The sequence below is a fragment of the Anser anser genome, assembly GCF_964211835.1.
Source record: "Anser anser genome assembly, contig: HAP1_SCAFFOLD_319, whole genome shotgun sequence".
In the NCBI taxonomy this organism is placed as follows: domain Eukaryota; kingdom Metazoa; phylum Chordata; class Aves; order Anseriformes; family Anatidae; genus Anser; species Anser anser.
The window spans coordinates 37,184-54,905 of NW_028153756.1; positions in this window are offsets into that span (position 1 = coordinate 37,184).

Here is a 17,722-nt window from a genome sequence, read left to right on the forward strand (position 1 = left end):
GACCAAGGAGGGAGCAATGGTTTGAATCTTAAGGAAGGGTACATTTAGATGAGGTATGAGGAAGAAATTCTCTTCTTATCAGGCTGGTGAGTCCTAGGAAGAGGTTTACCAGGGAAACTGTGGATGCCCCATCCCAGAAAGTGTTCAAGGGCAGGTTGGATGGGGCTTTGAGCAAGCTGGTCTGGTGGACAGTGTCCCTGCCCATACCAGGGAGGTTGGAATTAGATGACCTGGAATGTCCCTTCCAAGCCAGTCCGTTCTATCAGTCGATGCTCAAACATCAACCATCTCCCTGCACCCCTCCTCTCTGCAGGGAGGGGGACCATATCCCAAAGGAATCCTCCAAGCAGGTCCCTCAGCAGGCCCAAGGCTGCTCACCTCAAGTCCTCTGCTTTGCCTTGTGCAAAAGAAGGGCAACGGAGCTTGTGAATGCTCAGCAGAAGTGCTGAGACACAAAGCTGGCCAAGCAAATCCGGAGGCAAGGACAAGACACAAACCAGGAGGATTCCTCTTAACAGAAGAGTAGAGCAAGCAGCTGGAAATAGAAGAACTCTTTTTATGAGAGCTTTCCAAACAAGAGAAGGAGAAAGACATATGTTTGGACCTTTAACAAGAAAAGGAGAACTTGCTAAACATGGACAAGAAGGAAAGAAAGAAATAAGAACACCAACACTTTTGATTAAAACTTCAAGAATTATTTGGTATTCATTACCTGTGAAGTTTATGGAAGATGCCGGCAATATTTTTCTTGGAGGTGAATCTGACCCATTTTGTGTCACTGACAAAGCTGTGAGTCCAAAGAAATAAATAGTGAGTGGTGTCCCAGTGGGCAGGGGGGCAGTGGTGGCTGTGTCACCCAGGTGTCCCAGTGGGCAGAGGGGCAGCGGTGGCTGTGTCACCCAGGTGTCCCAGTGGGGCCGTGACACGGCAGCCCAGCTGGGATAAAGGGCCAGGGATGCAGGCAGGCCCCAGTCGGGATGGAAGCCCCTGGCAGCAGGCAGCAGAGGGCAGAGCAGGGCAGGACAGGGAGGTGAGTGCGCCATGGAGCAGGGGCTGAAGCGGTGTGCGAGGCTGAGCAGGGCCAGAGTCCCGCTGCAGCGTTAGCAGGGGCTGGAGCTCAGCAGCTGCTCGAGCAGGGGCTGGCTTTGAGCAGTCGCACAGCACAACGTGAACCAATTGTCTGCTGCACAAACGGTGTCTCCAACCTAATGTTGAGGTTCCCAGGAGACATGTGAGGGTGCCCCAGGGAGGTGCAACAAGCTCCTCCCTGGAGAAGCAAAGCATTGCCCTGGTTCACACCAACATCTCCCTTAGGCACACAAGCACGTCCTGAGGGTACCGAGGCTGCTCCATGCAGCACACAGGCATCTCCCTGGAGCACCCAACAGTCTCCCCACACCACCAACCTGTCTTCCTCGCAGGACCCAAGCACCTCCCCAAAGCACATGATCTTTTTCAAGGAGCATTCAGGCACCTCCCTGGAGAAGACAAGCACCTCCCTATTGAAAGCCAAAATCTTCGCTGGGAGCACAAGCATCTTCCTGGAGCACCCTCCACAGCACCAAAGCATCTCCCAGGAGCACCCAAGCACCTCCCTGGAAGAGAACGGCATCAGTGTTGGTACCCAAGAATCTCCACTGGGCATCTTCCTGGAGAAGCCATGCAGCTCCTCACAGCACTCAGGCATCTCACTGGAGCACCAAAGCATCTCCTCAGGGCACCCAAGAACCTCCCCAAATGCTCTAACGTATCCCCAGAGCTCCCAAGGAAGTTCTTTGAGTATCTGAGCATCTCAGATGTCAGTGCATGTCAGTGCACAGTGGGTAAGGGTCTGGGTGGCCCCCGCTGCCCCTAGTGCAGCCCCGTAAGGAGCTGGCCTTGCTCCCTCTCAGCATGTCCCACTGGCTCCTATGGTGTCCTCGTAGCACCCACGCCTTCTCCTCAGGGTCCCCCCTCAGCTGCTCACGTCCAGCCCTGCCCTGATGGATGCAGGTATTCTGCCCCACGTGCAGCACTGGCCACGTCTCCTTGCCACCTGCAGGGGGTTTCTGCTGGCTGAAGGCTGGACATTCCCAAGGTCCCCCTGCCCTGAAGCTCCCTTTTATCACCTGTTCATGGTTGGGTGCCGATGGCTCACCCTGATGGTGGTGACTCTCACACGATAACAGCGAGGAGTGTCAGGACTCTACACGCACTAAGGGAGGTACTTGTTTAGTGGAATTTCTGACCCACGCAAGAATTACCATGAGAACCATCTCTGAAACACCCAATGACACTACAAAGCAAGCAAAGCCAGGACAAAACTGAATGAATGCTGGGCTTGTTCTCTGCTAGAGTATATTCTAAGAAAACATATACCTGTACAAACACACGTACAATACGGATCCCTCCAGCAGCTGGACTTGGACCCTCTGTCTAGCCAGGAGCTTGCCCCACAGTCCCCTCTCATTCCCTAAACTCACAAACGGTAACGAGTCTCCTGTTCAGAATCACTGAGCCTTTGATGCTGGGAGGCAGCAAGCTCCCACCATTTATCTGCCACCTCCTCCTGTTGATTTTGGTCAGGAGTTCCTTTCTCATTCGTGTCATCCTCCTGCCACTTGGCTTACTTCCTGTGTGTCAGGTTGGACCGTTCATGAGCTTGACAAGGAGATGATAGACCAAGGAGGGAGCAATGGTTTGAATCCAAAAGAAGGGAAGATTTAGATTAGATATGAGGAACAACGGACAAGAAACAAAGAACCACCAAAAAAACCCCACCACCACTTTTGATTAAAACTTCAAGAATTATTTGGTATTCATTACCTGTGAAGTTTACAGAAGTTGCCAGATATATTTTTTTCTTGGGGGTGAATCTGATAAATTCTTTTAAATTGAACTGTCACTGACAAACCTCTGAGTCCAAAGAAATAAATGCTTAGAGGTGCTGCAGTGCAAAGCAGGGTAGCAGTGGCTATGTCACCCAGGTGTCCCAGTGGGGCCGTGACACGGCAGCCCAGCTGGGATAAAGCGCCAGGGATGCAGGCAGGCCCCAGTTGGGATGGAAGCCCCTGGCAGCAGGCAGCAGACGGCAGAGCAGGGCAGGACAGGGAGGTGAGTGCGCGATGGAGCAGGGGCTGAAGCGGTGTGCGAGGCTGAGCAGGGCCAGAGTCCTGCTGCAGCCTGAGCAGGGGCTGGAGCTCAGCAGCTGCTCGAGCAGGGGCTGGCTTTGAGCAGTCCCACAGCACAACGGGAACCAAGTGTCTGGTGCACAAACGGTGTTGCAGACGTTCAGCCCCAGCGGTGACAGGAAGGATTTTGGGTGTCCTGGGAAGATGCTTGGATGTCTTGGGGAGATCCTTGGGTGCTCCGCGATGAGGCACGGGTGCTCCAGGGCTATGTTTTGGTGTCAAGGAAGGTGCTTGTTTGTACCAAGGATGTGATGGGTGACACAGGGTGATGCTTGGGTGTCCTGAGGATCTACGTGGTGCCCCAGGGAGAAGATAGGGTACTCCAGAGAGGTCTTGGCATGCTTCAGAGAGGTGCTTTTTGAACCATTAAGATGCAGAAAAATCTTAAAGATTGAGTGCTCCAGAGAGATCCTTGTGTGTCCAGGGAGAAAGTCAGGTGCTGCAGGGAGCTGCTTGGGTGCTCCCGGTTGGTGCCTTCTTTTCTCTGGAGGTGCTGGGGTGCCCTGGACAGATACCGGAGAGCTCCAGCGAGTGCTGTGTGCTCCGTAAAGCTGCTTGCTTTCTCTGGGGAGATGCCTGAGTGCCCCAGGAAGTTGCTTGGGTTCTCCAGAATGGTACTTCGATGTCGTGGGGCATTCTTGGAGGTGCTTGGCTTCCCTGGGAATATGGTAGTGTGTGCTGTGGAGAGAGTTGGGTGCTCCCAGGATGTTTTTGGGTGTCCCCAGGGGATGAGGGAGTAGCCCTGTAGATTCTTTGGTGTCCCACAGAGGTGGTTGGGTATTGAAAGGAGAAACCTTGGTGAGCAGGAGGGCAGCGGTGGCTGTGTGATCGAGGTGTCCCAGTGGGCAGGAGGCAGCAGTGGCTGTGTCACCCAGGTGTCACAGTGGGCAGGGGGTCAGTGGTGGCTGTGTCACCCAGGTGTCACAGTGGGGCCGTGACACGGCAGCCCAGCTAGGATAAAGGGCCAGGGGTGCGGGCAGGCCCCACTCGGGATGGAACCCCTGGCAGCAGCTCTGAGGGCGGAGCAGGGCAGGACAGGGAGGTGAGTGCGCGATGGAGCAGGGGCTGAAGCGCAGTGTGAGCCTGAATGGCCCAGGAAACTTGAAGGATGTGCTGGTGAGTGCAGAGGAGATGCTTGTGTGCTCCCCTGAGATGCCTGGGTGCCTCAGGAGATGCTTTCTTGCTCCATGGAGATTCTTCGCTATCCCAAGAATATTCTGGCTGCTCCCCAGGCTTCTTAGCTGCTCTATCCAGATGCTCCCTGGGTGTGCAGGGAGATGCTTGGTTTCTCCAAGAAGACACCTGGGTGATGCAGGGAGTTTCCTGGATGTCCCAGGAGGATGGACTGGTGATCCTGAAAGTTTCTTGGTGGCTGCAGACAAATGCTTGAGTGCTATCTGGGGATGCTTGTGTACCCTAGGAGATGTGCTTGTGTGCCCAAGGGAGAGGCTTGTTTGATCCAGGGCAAAGCTCTGTTTCTCCAGGGAGGATTTTGGGTGCTCCAGGGAGATGGTTGGGTGCTTTCTGTGTGATGCTTGGCTCCAGGGAGATGCTGGAGGGCTGTGGGGAGATGCTTGGCTCCTGCACGTTGGTGTTAGTGTCCCCTGGGGGATGCCCGGGTACCCACGGGGACATACTTGAATGACCTAAGGAGCGTCTTGTGCACCCCATGGAAGCTGTTGGGTGCCAAGGGAGGTGCTTCCCATCTCCAGTGAGATGTCTGTGTGCCCCAGGTGGTGGTATGGAGCCCTGGGGAGATGCTTGGGTTCTCCACTCAGATGTAGGAGTGTGGGTTTGAGATTCCTGGGTACTGCCATGAGGTGCTTGAGTGTTCCAGGGAGGTGCTTGGCTTCCCTGGGGAGTTTTTTGGATAATACAAAGAGAGGCTTTGGTGTTCCAGTGAGGTGTTTAGGTGCCCTAAGGATATGCTTGAGAGCATCTCCTTCGTATACCAAACACCTCCCTAGGCAACCAGATCAACACCTGTAGGTGCCCAAGGATCTTCAAAGGTCACCCAAGAATATCTTTCAAGCAGCCAAGAATCTCCCTCCAGCAATGAAGCACCTCTCTGGAGAAACCACACATCGCCCTGGGTAAGCCAAACATCTCCCTGGGTACACAAGCATCTCCCTGGAGAATCCAAGCACCTTCCTGGAGCACCCAAGGAGTTCCTCAGGGTCTGTAAGCTTTTTCTCATGGTACACAAGCACCTCCTGGGACAACCAAGCACCTTGCTTGGGACCGGAATCACCTGCTTGTGAGTCAGAATTTCATCCAGAGTCACCCTAGAATCTCACAGGGGCAACCAAGCAGCTCTCTAAGGGACTCAGCAGCACAAGTGGAGCACTCCAGCACCTCCCTGCACCACACAAACTGCTCTCTGCAGTACCCAACCACCTCCTGGGGCTTCCGAGTGTCTTCTCAGAGGAACTGAACAGCTTCCTAGAGAGCCCAAGAATACTCCCAGGTCAAACAAGTTTCTCCCCAGAGCACATAAACATATCCCTGAGGCACACAAACACCTCTCTGGAGCATCCAAATTCTCCCCAGGTCACCCAAGCATCTCCCTGCGACGCAGAAGTACCAAGCACCTCATGGCAGTACCCAAGGGTCTCCCCACCGCACTCCCACATCTGAGTGGAGAACCCAAGCATCTCCCCAGGGCTCCATACCACCACCTGGGGCACACAAATATCTCACTGGAGATGGGAAGCACCTCCCTTGGCACCCAAGAGCTTCCATGTGGTACACAAGCACCTAGAAGGGTCATAATATGTCCCCGTGGGCACCCACGCATCGTGACAGGGCACATAAGCACCTCCTTGGAGATATCAGGCACCTACCTAGAGCATTCAAGAATCTACCCTAAATAAGAAGAATATCCTTCAAGCACCCAAGCATCTCCATACTTCTATCTAATACCTTCTTGGAAGACCCAAGCACCTCTCTGTGGAAGAGTAGCATCAACCGTGGGCACCCAAGCATCTCCATGGGGCACCCAAGAAAATCCTTGCAGGACCCAAGCATCTCCACACAGCAATGAAGTACCTCCTTGGAGAAACCTGACAAACATCTCCCTGGGGAACACAAGCACTTTCCTGGAGGACCCAAGGATCCCCCTGGAATCCCCAAGCATTTTTCCAGGGCACGCTAGCATCTCCTTGCTTGACCCAGACAACCTTCCTTGAGCGCGTGAGAATCTCTGTGGAGCACCCAAGCATCTCCACAAAGCATCCATGCACTTTTGTGGGACACCCAGGTTCCTCCCATTGATGACAAAGCCTGTCCCTGGGGTGTGCAAGCAATCCCTTATGAACCCAAGAAATTCCCAGATCGCACAAGCGTCTCCCAGAGGCATCCAAATACATTCTGAGAACACCCAAGCATCTATCTGGAGCAATAACGCACTCACTGTGGCACCCAGGCGTGTCCCTGGAGCACCCAGACATGCCCCCGGGGCACCCAGGCATCTTCTTTGAGCATTGTAACATCTCCCCAGGACACACAAGCACCTCCTGGTACAAACAAAGATTGCCCTGGACACCCAAGTCTTGACACGGAACTCAGAACCGTCTCCCCAGGGTACACAAGCACCTCAAGGGATAGCCGAGATCCCCCATGGGGACCTCCAGCCCCTCCCCATGGTTCACTAAAACCTCCCTGGGGTACACAGATATGTCTCTGGGAACCGAACGCATCTCCACAGAGCATCCAAGGCTTTCTCTGGAGCACTAGGAACCTCCCTGGGGTATAAAAGCATTACGGGGGCACCCAAGAACCTCCCTAAGGCACATCTGTCCCCAGGCAGAGCTCCAGGCACTCCAGCTGCTCATTGACAGGGAGGGCGATGCCCCCTCCTCGTGTCCTTAGCCTGTCCTTCCTAAAGAGTCCGTGTACCTTCCATTCCAACACGCCAGTCATGGGAGGCACCCCCCCACGTCTCCTCAGTGCCAGAGGTCATTTCATAGCAGCGGGCACAGATGGGGCTGAGGGACTCAGTGCCGCATTCCTGCCTTAGTCTTTGCCAAAAAGCTCCCTCTCCTCTGAGCTCAGGGATATGGGAGAGAACCAGAAAATGGAAAGAAATTGTCGGTTGAGGTAAAAACTGTTGAAGAGGACAGAAAAGGAAGGGAGAATAATAACAACGGAATTGTACCAAGCAAGGACAGCCAGCAGCATCCTGGGCTGTGTGAGCCGGGAAAGGCCAGGGGATACAGGGAAGGGACGATCCGGAAGACGGCATCCAGATTTTGGGTCCCCAGGACAGGAGGGATGTCAGCAAGCTGCAGCGGGTTTGGCACAGGGCCCCCAAGATGCTCTGGAGCACTCTGCCTGTGAGGAGAGGCTGAGGGTGCTGGGCTTGTCCAGCCTGGAGAAGGGCAGGACGAGGGGGACCTCCTCTGGCTGTAGCTCTGAGGGGGTTGTGGAGGATGCAGAGCCAGGATCTTCAGCTGGGTTCAGGGTGGGAGGACAAAAGACAACAGCTGTGAAGCTGAAAGAGGAGAGCTTCAGGCTGGAGAGAAGGCAAAAAGCCTTTTCACCATGAGCTCAGCCAGGCGTCACCTGGAGGCTGTGCAGTCTCCATCTTTGCTGGTTTTGCAAAATGCAACAGGATCATGCCTTGAACAGCCTGTTCTGGCTGTGCTTGTGACAACTTGGGCTGCAGGCCTCCTGAGGTCCCTGACAACATGCCTTGTGGTCCTTTGACCTCAGGCCCAATTTCTGCTGGCGACAGAGGAGATGCTGTGGGGCCTGAATCCTCCTGTGCTGTAGGGGACCATCTAAAGCCAGGCAGGTGAACTCCGTCTCTTCACCTGTCTGAAGGGAATGCATACTCTGTCCTGGCCCTAAAGGACAGCTGAGCATCGTTTCTACTTTTGCCACACTTTCCTTTCACCTGGAAAAATGAATATTGCATGCAGGTTCATGGCCCTGATTTCCTCCATCTGTGCAGCGAGGTCAAAATCTCAGTGTTATTTACTTTTCTGCAAAGACTGTGAATTGTCATGGACCTTGCATGGGCAGATAAGATTTGGGGGGGCAAGGGGGGCGGGTCACAGGGCTTTGTACAAGATGCAGAATGATCTTATTTAATGGTGTTGGCCTAACAATACTAGAAATGTTTTGAAATGTCAATAAAAATTAAAAAAAAAATAAAAGAAAACAAAACTAAACAGAAATAAAGGCAAACTTCTAAAGCATTGATAGTTTATGATTGATGCACATTTCCGCTTTCACAATTTTTGTGATTTTGTTTTCCTTTGTTTTAATAGTTAATAATGGCCAGTGTTGATGATCTGAGACACACTGCCCAGCCTCCACCTGCAGCTCCTGAGGGCCTCCGGTCTCCCACAGGTCCTCTTGACAGCTCCCAGCCCCAGTACAGAGGGGCCTCTGAACCTAGCAAGGTCTGCCTGGAAGGGTGAACAAACTATTCCAACATAGGAAAGAAAATAAAAATAAATACATAAAATTTAAAAAAGAGCGCATGTTCATCACCTCAAACACTCTGTCTGAAACAGTTCTTGTATGGCCATCCCTTGTGGAAGGTGACCGTCATTAGCTGCAGCTTGCACTGGGCACACAGCTGAGGAGAGTGTTTTACTGAACTGCATCACACTTAACTTTGGTTGGTTTTCAATGGGGAGCAATCCTTCTGTGCCTGCGTGCAGGCAGTTCTGTGGGGAAAAGGTCTGGGAGTTGGTGCAAAGGAGCTGTAACATGCAGCTGCAGCCCCGACTGGAGAAGTCTGATGGGAGGAGAAGTGCTGCAAGTCCCAGGTGGCTCCTGAGAGAAATGGTGGGGCTGGGGAGGTGAGGAGCAAGGTTGCCCACAGACTGTCTGGCCTCAAGGGACCGCTTTTCCAAGCTGACCAGGCCTCCTTAGGAGACCCTCTGGGTCAATAGCAAAGGGAGAGGGCAGGGAATCGAAATACATCAAGAAAGAATCCAACCTGAAGGGAAAACTCTCTTGTTATCAACTGTTCATTGAAATCTGCCTCATTCGCTACCCTCCCGAAATCTCCCCACTTAGATGTACAAGCCCTGAAGCCTTGAAGGAACTGCTGGGCAGAAAGAGGGCACAGGAGGGCTCTCTGCATTGTACTGAGCCCCAGGGTGTATTTGGTGCTGAGTCCGTGGACCTCTGGTCCTGAGAGGAGATAGCGCCGGGCGCACAAGAAGGGAAGGCCAGAAGAAATGCTGAAGTTTCTGGGAGTGTTAATTGGTCCCACTGGGGGCCATTACCACCACAGCTCCCCCACGGACCTGTTAGAGAAGGAAATGGGAGGCAGTGACGACAGGCAGGCAAAGGCAAAGTAAAGGTGGCCCTGATGCCGAGCAAAACCTTCATGTGTTTTATCAAAGCAAACACCAAGGCCTGACACCCAGCTCTGGGAAGAGAGCTTCTGTCCCTCATGCTGCTCTTCAAGGGGCAGGGGGATCTGGGCTGTGTGATGGCAGCTAAAGGACAACAGTACAACACCAGTGCACAGGGCTGCAGGGAGGCCACATGGTTTCAGTGCCAGGAGCACAGTGTGTCGTCTCCTGGGTCCCAGTGGCAGAGACAGCAGTCAGAGCCAAGGGGACAAAGACCTCTGCTCTGTCAGGGCCTTCCAGCCCTGTCAGTGCCCTTGGACGTCTCCCCACAGGTTGTCCTATCCTGCCCCATGCCTGAACCATTTTCCCTGCAGCCTGGGGACATCCAACCTGCTTCCCCACCGCAGCATCTCCCTACCCATACTAGGAACTGCTTGTGCTCACTGTCTTTGACTTGAAACACAAAGCCATGGGCTGATCCAGGCTCCCTGGCAGTCACCACAGCACTGCCCTTGGAGTGCCATTTCTTTCTGCTCATCACCATGCTGGACCTCCAAAACAGCAGATTGTGGTGGCTTTCCTTTCTCACGTTCTTTCTCCCTACCCAAAATGGGCCATCATCTCTGAAAGCAGATTTCCAGCTCTCAGGAGCTCCTACAAGAGTGCCCTGAGCCTGAGCTTCACCAGGCCTAGGAAGCGCAGGGCTCTCAGCCTCCACACACATGACCCCTAGCCCTGTCTTGGCACACCTCCTGTGAACCCTCTCCATTCCTCACTATTCCTTCAGAAAAGGAGCCTCATACTGGGAAAGACTCTTCCAGTTAGGGCCACACCAGTGTGCAGTCATGGAAGATGAGAAGTGCCTTGCCTGGGTGGACACACTCCTCCTAGTGCAGCCCAGCGTGGACATGACCATATCCGTGTTTAGCACTGCCGGCTCATATGGCATCCCTGGTTGTGCCCAGGCTCTTTTCCTCCTGGTTGCTCTTCCTGCAGTCCGGTCCAAGCCTGCTGTCATGTATGGAGCTGTTCTGCCCCTGATGCAGAGCATCACAAGGTGGGAAAGAGAGGCTCTCTTCTCCTTGGAAAATGCAATGACATTTATTCACCAAATCCAAGAGTTTCACAAGAAACTGCCCATTCTGAAATGTACCGCAACGGAACCTGGTCATGGAGGTCATCTTCAAGCATGTAGAGGATATGTTGATCAGGAGTAGTCAGCATGGATTCCCCAAGGAGAAATCACGCTTAACCAACCTGATAGCCTTCTATGATGAGTCGACTAGCTGGGCAGATGAGGGGGAAGCAGTGAATGTGGTGTTCCTTGATTTCAGAAAGTCCTGTCCCCCAGGGGTCATTACTGGGTCCAGTCTTGTTCAGCTTATTCACCAATGACCTCCTTTTCTTTTGGCTCTATATCAGGATCTGCCTTTGTCCCAGCAGCTACAGTGCCTTGCAAGGGGCTGGGGCTGTGGTGGCCATGCCCGAGCTCTGCAGCAGCCTGTGGCAAGGCAACCGTGAGCGTGGTTGCCACGAGCCCTGCCTGCCCTCCTCCTGCCACGCTCCGTCAGGCGGCTGCAGCAGAGGGGACCCACAGCCAGCCCCTGGCTGCGCTCTGCCACCCGCCTCTCCAGTGCCATCCCTGCTGCCTTGGGGTGCTCTGTGACGCGCTGGGTGACCTCACAAGGCCTGCCGGCCAGCACATCTCCTGCGGGGCAACCAGGCCGCACAGCGGCAGGGACCTCACCACCGCCCTTCCAGCCTCCTCCCCTCCCCTCGGCCACGGCCTTGTCTCTGCTGGCAGGAGCGGCCTTGGGAGGCGCTTCCTGGCCTCCTCTCGATAGCGAGCTGAAAGGAAAAATGGTCTCTTCCTTGACAGAACAATGGCATCAAATTTGAAAAGCTTCATTAGCAGGTAGGTGAAACCTTTACTAGGTTTTGTTAGACAGAAGGAAGTTTAGAAACTTTCATCCCTGATGTTAGCTTACTCACTAATTAGTCAGCTTTATCTATAAGAGCCTCCAGACTTGTATCTCAGAATGAGGGCAAGCCGACCCAGGCCTAGAGGATGTGTCAGAAGATTAGGCGAGGAACTCATGCTATGCGTATATCCTTGGATGTGTAAGCAACTAAGCTTTGTATGCATGCCTAAGATGAAAGAAGAAGAGAAGAAAGATTTAGATGGCTTGAGCATGGACAAGAACTGGATTCAACTAACGAACATAGTGAGGAAGACTACCGATGACCACCAGAGACCCCTGAAAGACCACCAGCGGAAACAAATGTGCATGGGTCAGAGACATTTACTGATTTTAATGAGTTACAGGAAATTGTATGAATATGTTTTGGGGAAATCTGATTAACATGTATGTTTTGATTGTATATAACCCCTATAGCTCAAACAGTTCTGTAAGCACACTAGGTGGAGTGATCCCCACTAAGTCCAGCACCTCAATGAAAGAACGCCTGCTTTCTAAAACTCCAAATTGAGTCTTAGAGAGTTCCTTTGACTGGCTTTTACAGTATCACCCTCACCTCCTGCCAGCTGCTGCCCACTCATGCTCCTGGCACAAACGTGGCCCCGCACCAACACCACCGCTCGTGCTGCCTTTGCCTCCTTACCCTGTCCTCTCCCTCGACTCCTTGTCTCTGCCAGGCCCCACGTTCCACACCCAAATTCATCCCTTTGCTCTCACCACCCTCTCCCCTGCCCAGCAGGATGGCAGAGCCAGGGCAGGACATGGGAGAGTTAGGCCCTGTAGTGCCCATGCAGAACGCTTGTGGCAAAGTGGGAGCTGAGATTGGGCTCTGTGGTGCAGAGGAGGCCCCATGCAGAAAAGATGAGGTTAAACAGCAACTTTGCAGGGGGGGTCTCCAGCTTGGTTTGGCACGGGAGGCTTCTGGCCACAAAGGGGCAATGGATGGGTCAGCCACAACTTCTCTGGGCAACCTGTTCTGTTGACCACCACCCCCAAAGGAAAGAATGTCTTCCTTATACCTAATTTTAAAGTACCCTCTTCTAGTTTTAAAACATTACCTAAAGGCCCCCTTTAGGTACTGGAAGGCTGCTATAGGGTCTCTCCAGGCTGAAGAGAACCAGCTTTCTCAGCCAGTCTTCATTGAAAAGGTGCCCCAGCCCCTCTGTCATGTTTTTGGCCTCTTCTAGACTCCTTCGAATACTTCCATGTCCTTCTAGAGTTCGGGGCCCCAGAGCTGAATGCAGTAATCCAGGAGGGGTCTCCCGAGAGCGGAGTGGAAGGACAGAATCACCTCTCTCAAGCTTTGGGCCAAACTTCTTTGATGCAGCCCAGAATACAGTTGGCTTTCTGGGCTGCAAACTCACATTGCCGGCACAGGTTGAGCTTCTCATCCACCAACACCCCAGGTCCTTCTCCTCAGAGCTGCTCTCTAGCCATTCTCCACCCAGCCGGTAGTTGTGCTTGCGATTGCCCCAATCCAGCTGCAGGACCTTGCACTTGGCCTTTGGGAACCTCATGAGGTTCTCACAGGAAAATCTCTCAAGCCTGTCCAGGTCTAACTGCATATCATCCCTTCCCTCCAGTGTATCGACTGCACCACCCAGCTTGGTGTCATCAGCATACTCACTCAGATTGCACTCAATCACACTGTCCGTGTCACTGACAAAGTGTTAAAACAGTGCTGGTCCCAATACTGGCCCCTGAGGAACACCACTCTTTACTGACCTCCACTTGGACATTGAGCTGTAGACTCCAGCTCCTTGAGGGTGACCATCCAGCCACTTCCTTACCCACCAGGTGATCCATCCATCACATGCATGTCTCTCCAATTGAGAGACAAGGATATGGTGTGGGACAGCGTCAAATGATTTGCACAAGTCAAGGTTCATGACGTGAGTTGCTCTTCCCCTCTCCACCAATGCTGTAAGCCCATCGTAGAAGGCCACCAGATTTGTCAGACACGATCTGCCCTTAGTGAAGCCATGTTGGCTGTCACCAAGAGCCTCCAGTTTGCTGTCGCCACCAGTCCAGAAGGCAGGGTAGCGTGATATGTCAGAGAGAGGCATTTGCAATGAACGTGTGCAAGGAGGGTGACAGAAATCTCATGGGAACACTGGGGGTAATTACCGGAGTTCTGCACAGAGAAATGTCAGGGCTCTGTGAGGTGCCCACATCTGAGCTGGCCTCACGTACTGCTCATACACACTGGGCTCTTCAGAGACACGGGTCCCTGCCTTGCACACACACAGGCAGTGCACTGCACACTTGCAGGGTCCCTCTGGCTCCTGCAGCCACTGCCAGAGGCTGGGAGGCACCTCAGCCCTGCGGTGCATTGCCCTGCTCTGCCCTCCACTGAGATGCCCCAAGGCACGAGGAATGGGCACAGGGATCTCGGAGGTGCAAGGAAGCACATCTCAGAGCTGCGTTCAGGTCTTGCACTTTGGACTAGATGATCTCTGAAGGTGCATTCCACCGGGCCTGTTCTGTGCTATTCAGGCAGATGCCCCATGGTTGTTACTCTCAGGATGAAGGGACCTGAAGACACTCTGCCCCACTGGTCTTCATGACACCCCTAGGGATAGCTGATGGCCTTTGTGCTCGCTCTTGTTCCTCTCTCCATGTGCGTACGATGTGCCTGCAGGTAGCAGCAGCAGCAAAGGGTTTCTGTTCCCATGTCTCCCTCGGGGGAGGCCAGCTGTGTCACCCAAGTGCCCAATGCCTGTCCCTGCCTGCGGTCCCAGCATGGCCACACAGCAGTACTGGCACCAAGCTGCAGGAGCAGCCAGGCCTTACACCGCCAGCAGGGCTCAGCAGGAGAGGGTGGCAGTGGCAGGAGAGCAGCTCTGCATGGACCCAGTGCTGGTGCTCCCGGGCTGGACTGCTGGGCCACGACTCTTTTCCCCTCCACCTCTGCACACAGGAACTGTCCGTGCAGCTACAGTAAAGGCCCTGGAGGAACGATATAAGAAAAAAATGTTACTTTATTTGGTTTAAATGGAAAACCAAAATGAAGAATATTATTTCTAAGTGAACAAGTGGAAAGTACCAGCAACACAAGAAAAAAGGGCAGGCATGGCCTATCGTGAGTAACGTTTTCAGGTGTTTTCAGAAGAAGAGAGGCAAGAATGTTTATTGGTTATGAAAAACACCTGGTCATCAGTGTCCATATGGCATTCTTGAGCTCCTGGTTCCTCATGCTGTAGATGAGGGGGTTCACTGCTGGAGGCACCACTGCATACAGGACTGCCAGCACCAGGTCCAGGGATGGGGAGGATATGGAGGGGGGCTTCAGTTGGGCAAACATGATGGTGCTCATAAAGAGGGAGACCACAGCCAGGTGAGGGAGGCACGTGGAAAAGGCTTTGTGCCATCCCTGCTGGGACGGGATCTTCAGCACGGCCCTGAAGATCTGCACATATGACAGAGCAATGAAAATGAAACAACTCCCAAATAGAAAAGCACTAACCACAAGAACTTGAACTTCCCTTAGGTAGGAGTCTGAGCAGGAGAGCTTGAGAATCTGGTGGATTTCACAGAAGAACTGGTTGAGGGAATTGCCACAGCAGAGAGGCAGTGAAAATGTATTGGCAGTGTGCAGCACAGCGTGGAGAAAGCCACTGCCCCAGGCAGCTGCTGCCATGGTGGCACAGGCTCTGGTGCCCAGGAGGGTCTCATAGTGCAGGGGCTGGCAGATGGCGATGTAGCGGTCGTAGGCCATGATGGTGAGAAGAGATAATTCTGCTGAAATCAAAAAGACTAGCAAAAAGACCTGTACAGCACATCCTGGGTAGGAAATGGTCCTGGTGTCCCAGAGGAAATTGGCCATGGCTTTGGGGACAGAAGCGGAGATGCAGCCCAGGTCGAGGAGGGCGAGGTTGAGGAGGAAGAAGTACATGGGGGTGTGGAGGCGGTGGTCGCAGGCTACGACTGTGATGATGACCCCATTGCCTAGGAGGGCAGCCAGGTAGATGCCCAGGAAGAGCGCGAAGTGCAGGAGCTGCAGCTCCCGCGTGTCTACGAATGCCAGGAGGAGGAACTCGGTGATGGAGCTGCTGTTACACATTTCTTGCCTCGGAGAAAGGGAGCCTGTCCAAACGAAGGAAAGACTGTGGAAATTTAATGCAAAATCCATTGCTTGTCTCAACATACACCACACAAAAAACATACTGCCTTATGCATTTCAGGATGATGTTTCTGCTGCTCCTTGTCTTTTCTCTGGTTGGTGCTCTGACAATGCCACAAGAAGCAGGGGGCTGTGCTGTGGGCTGTGCAGCAGTCAGTCCTGGTCTACAGCAGCAGGTAAAAGGGAACCTGGATTGATCTGAGAAGTCCACAGGCCAGGGACAAGTCCCTGCTGCAGGACGTGAGGAGAAGGTCAAATAATTCCCTAAGAAACAACAAAGGTGATGTCGGTACCGTCTGTACGCTGAGGTGTGTGAGGTGCCCCAGAGCAGCAGCAATGCTCAAGGAGCCTTAGTCTCTAGTACAGATGTTCCTACTCCATTACCATCCTTCTGCCTCAGCACATGGGCAGGAAAACGAAGCAGATTCTAAAAGTGCACTGCCTTCGGGTCGCTCTTGGTGGGCAGTTCTGCTGTGCAGTGCCCTGGGGAGGTGTGGGGCTGTGAGCAGCCTGCCCCAGGCAGCAGGCTCTGGGCAGCAGCAGGACCCTGCCCTGCCGTGCCGTGCCGGGGGGGCTCCTTCCAGCCGCAGCTTCTCCCCGCAGCCCCTGGGCAGCTCCCCGGGCAGGCTGAGTGCTGAGCCTGGCAGGCGGCAGAGGCCCTGCCCCGCCACACAGCCCCTGGGGCACAGCAGGGACCCTGCTCTGCACCACAGCCCTGGGCACCCCTGCCTGCACCCCCGGCTGCACAGCCTGCAGCCGGCCCCAAGAGAACAGAGCCCTCGGGCCCTGCACGCTCACCCTGCAGCACACAAGCCCTGCGTGCCCTTCAACTCCAACACCGAGCGTCCTCCTGACAGCTGCCATTGCCTGAGGGCTGTGCCAGCTCCAGGAGAGCCTGGCAGGGTGCGCAGCGGCATTGCCCTGCACCCAGACACTTACCGAGGGGAGGTGGCTGTGAGGATTTCTCCCTCTGCCAGCTCTCCCCTGCCTTTCTATGCCAGGCTGCCCTGAACCTCTCTCCCCCTCCTCTCCTCTCCCCATGCCAGCTGCACGCAGTGCCCCCAGCCCTGCTGCGCCTGGCACAGGAGCTGCTCGTGGGTGGCTGAAGCAGCTTCTCAAGTAGTCCAAGTCTGATGCAAACTGCAAAGCCTCTCCCAGTGTTAACGGTGCCACTGAGGGACATTACTGACAAAGCCTCCCCATGGACTTGTTAGTGCAGAAAAGTGCAGGCAGTGATGACGGGGAGACCAAGGCCCAGGAAAGGTGGCCCTGGTGCTGAGGAAACCTTGATGTGTCCCATGAAGTCCAACAGTCTGGCCCTGACCCCAGCCTCTGGGAAGGGAGATCCTGACACTCCAGCGCGGTTTAGGGCTCTTTCTGGGTCAGTGCACAGTGGGTAAGGGCAGTGCCAAGTACACGGCTACAGGAGGACATCTCCTAGGCTCCTGGAGGGGGAGGAGGAGGCATTGAGACCCTAATGCTGTAAGGATGAGGTATCTCCTCATAGGCCTCACTGACAAGAGCCAGAGCCCAGCAGACAAAGCTGTTGGCTCTGTCGGGGGCTTTCATCTTCCAAAGGATCCTTAACAATAACCATCACAGGCCGTCCTATGCTGTCTCATGTCTGCAGCTGTTACCCTGCAGGACTTAGATACCCACCTTGCTTCCCCACCTTGCTCTCACCTGAGCACCTCCCTGCCTTGACTGATGTCTCTCCATCTGCCCTCAGTAATCCATGAAACACAAAGCCAGGGGCTAATCCTGACACCCTCTGCGTGACGTCTTGCACCACAGCTCTGCTCTTCAAGAAGCATTTCACCTCATACCCCCATCTCACCACCCACACCCAGTCTGAATTTTGTGATGTCCTTTCTTTCCCATGTTCTTTCGTACAAAGAGGAAAAACTCCACCATCACTGCAACCACCCCTCGAGCAGTCTCAGCCTACTTCTCTACTGCCCAGAGCCTGCACGACACAGGGCCAAAGAAGCCCAGGTCCCTCAGCCTGGGCCACCCTGCTCCAGAGGTAGCCACAGCAGCACTGAGTCGAGGGGGACAATAACCCAAGTGGTCTGGGTGGCCCCCACTGCTGCTAGTGCAGCCCTGTAAGGAGCTGGCCTGGACACTGGCTCC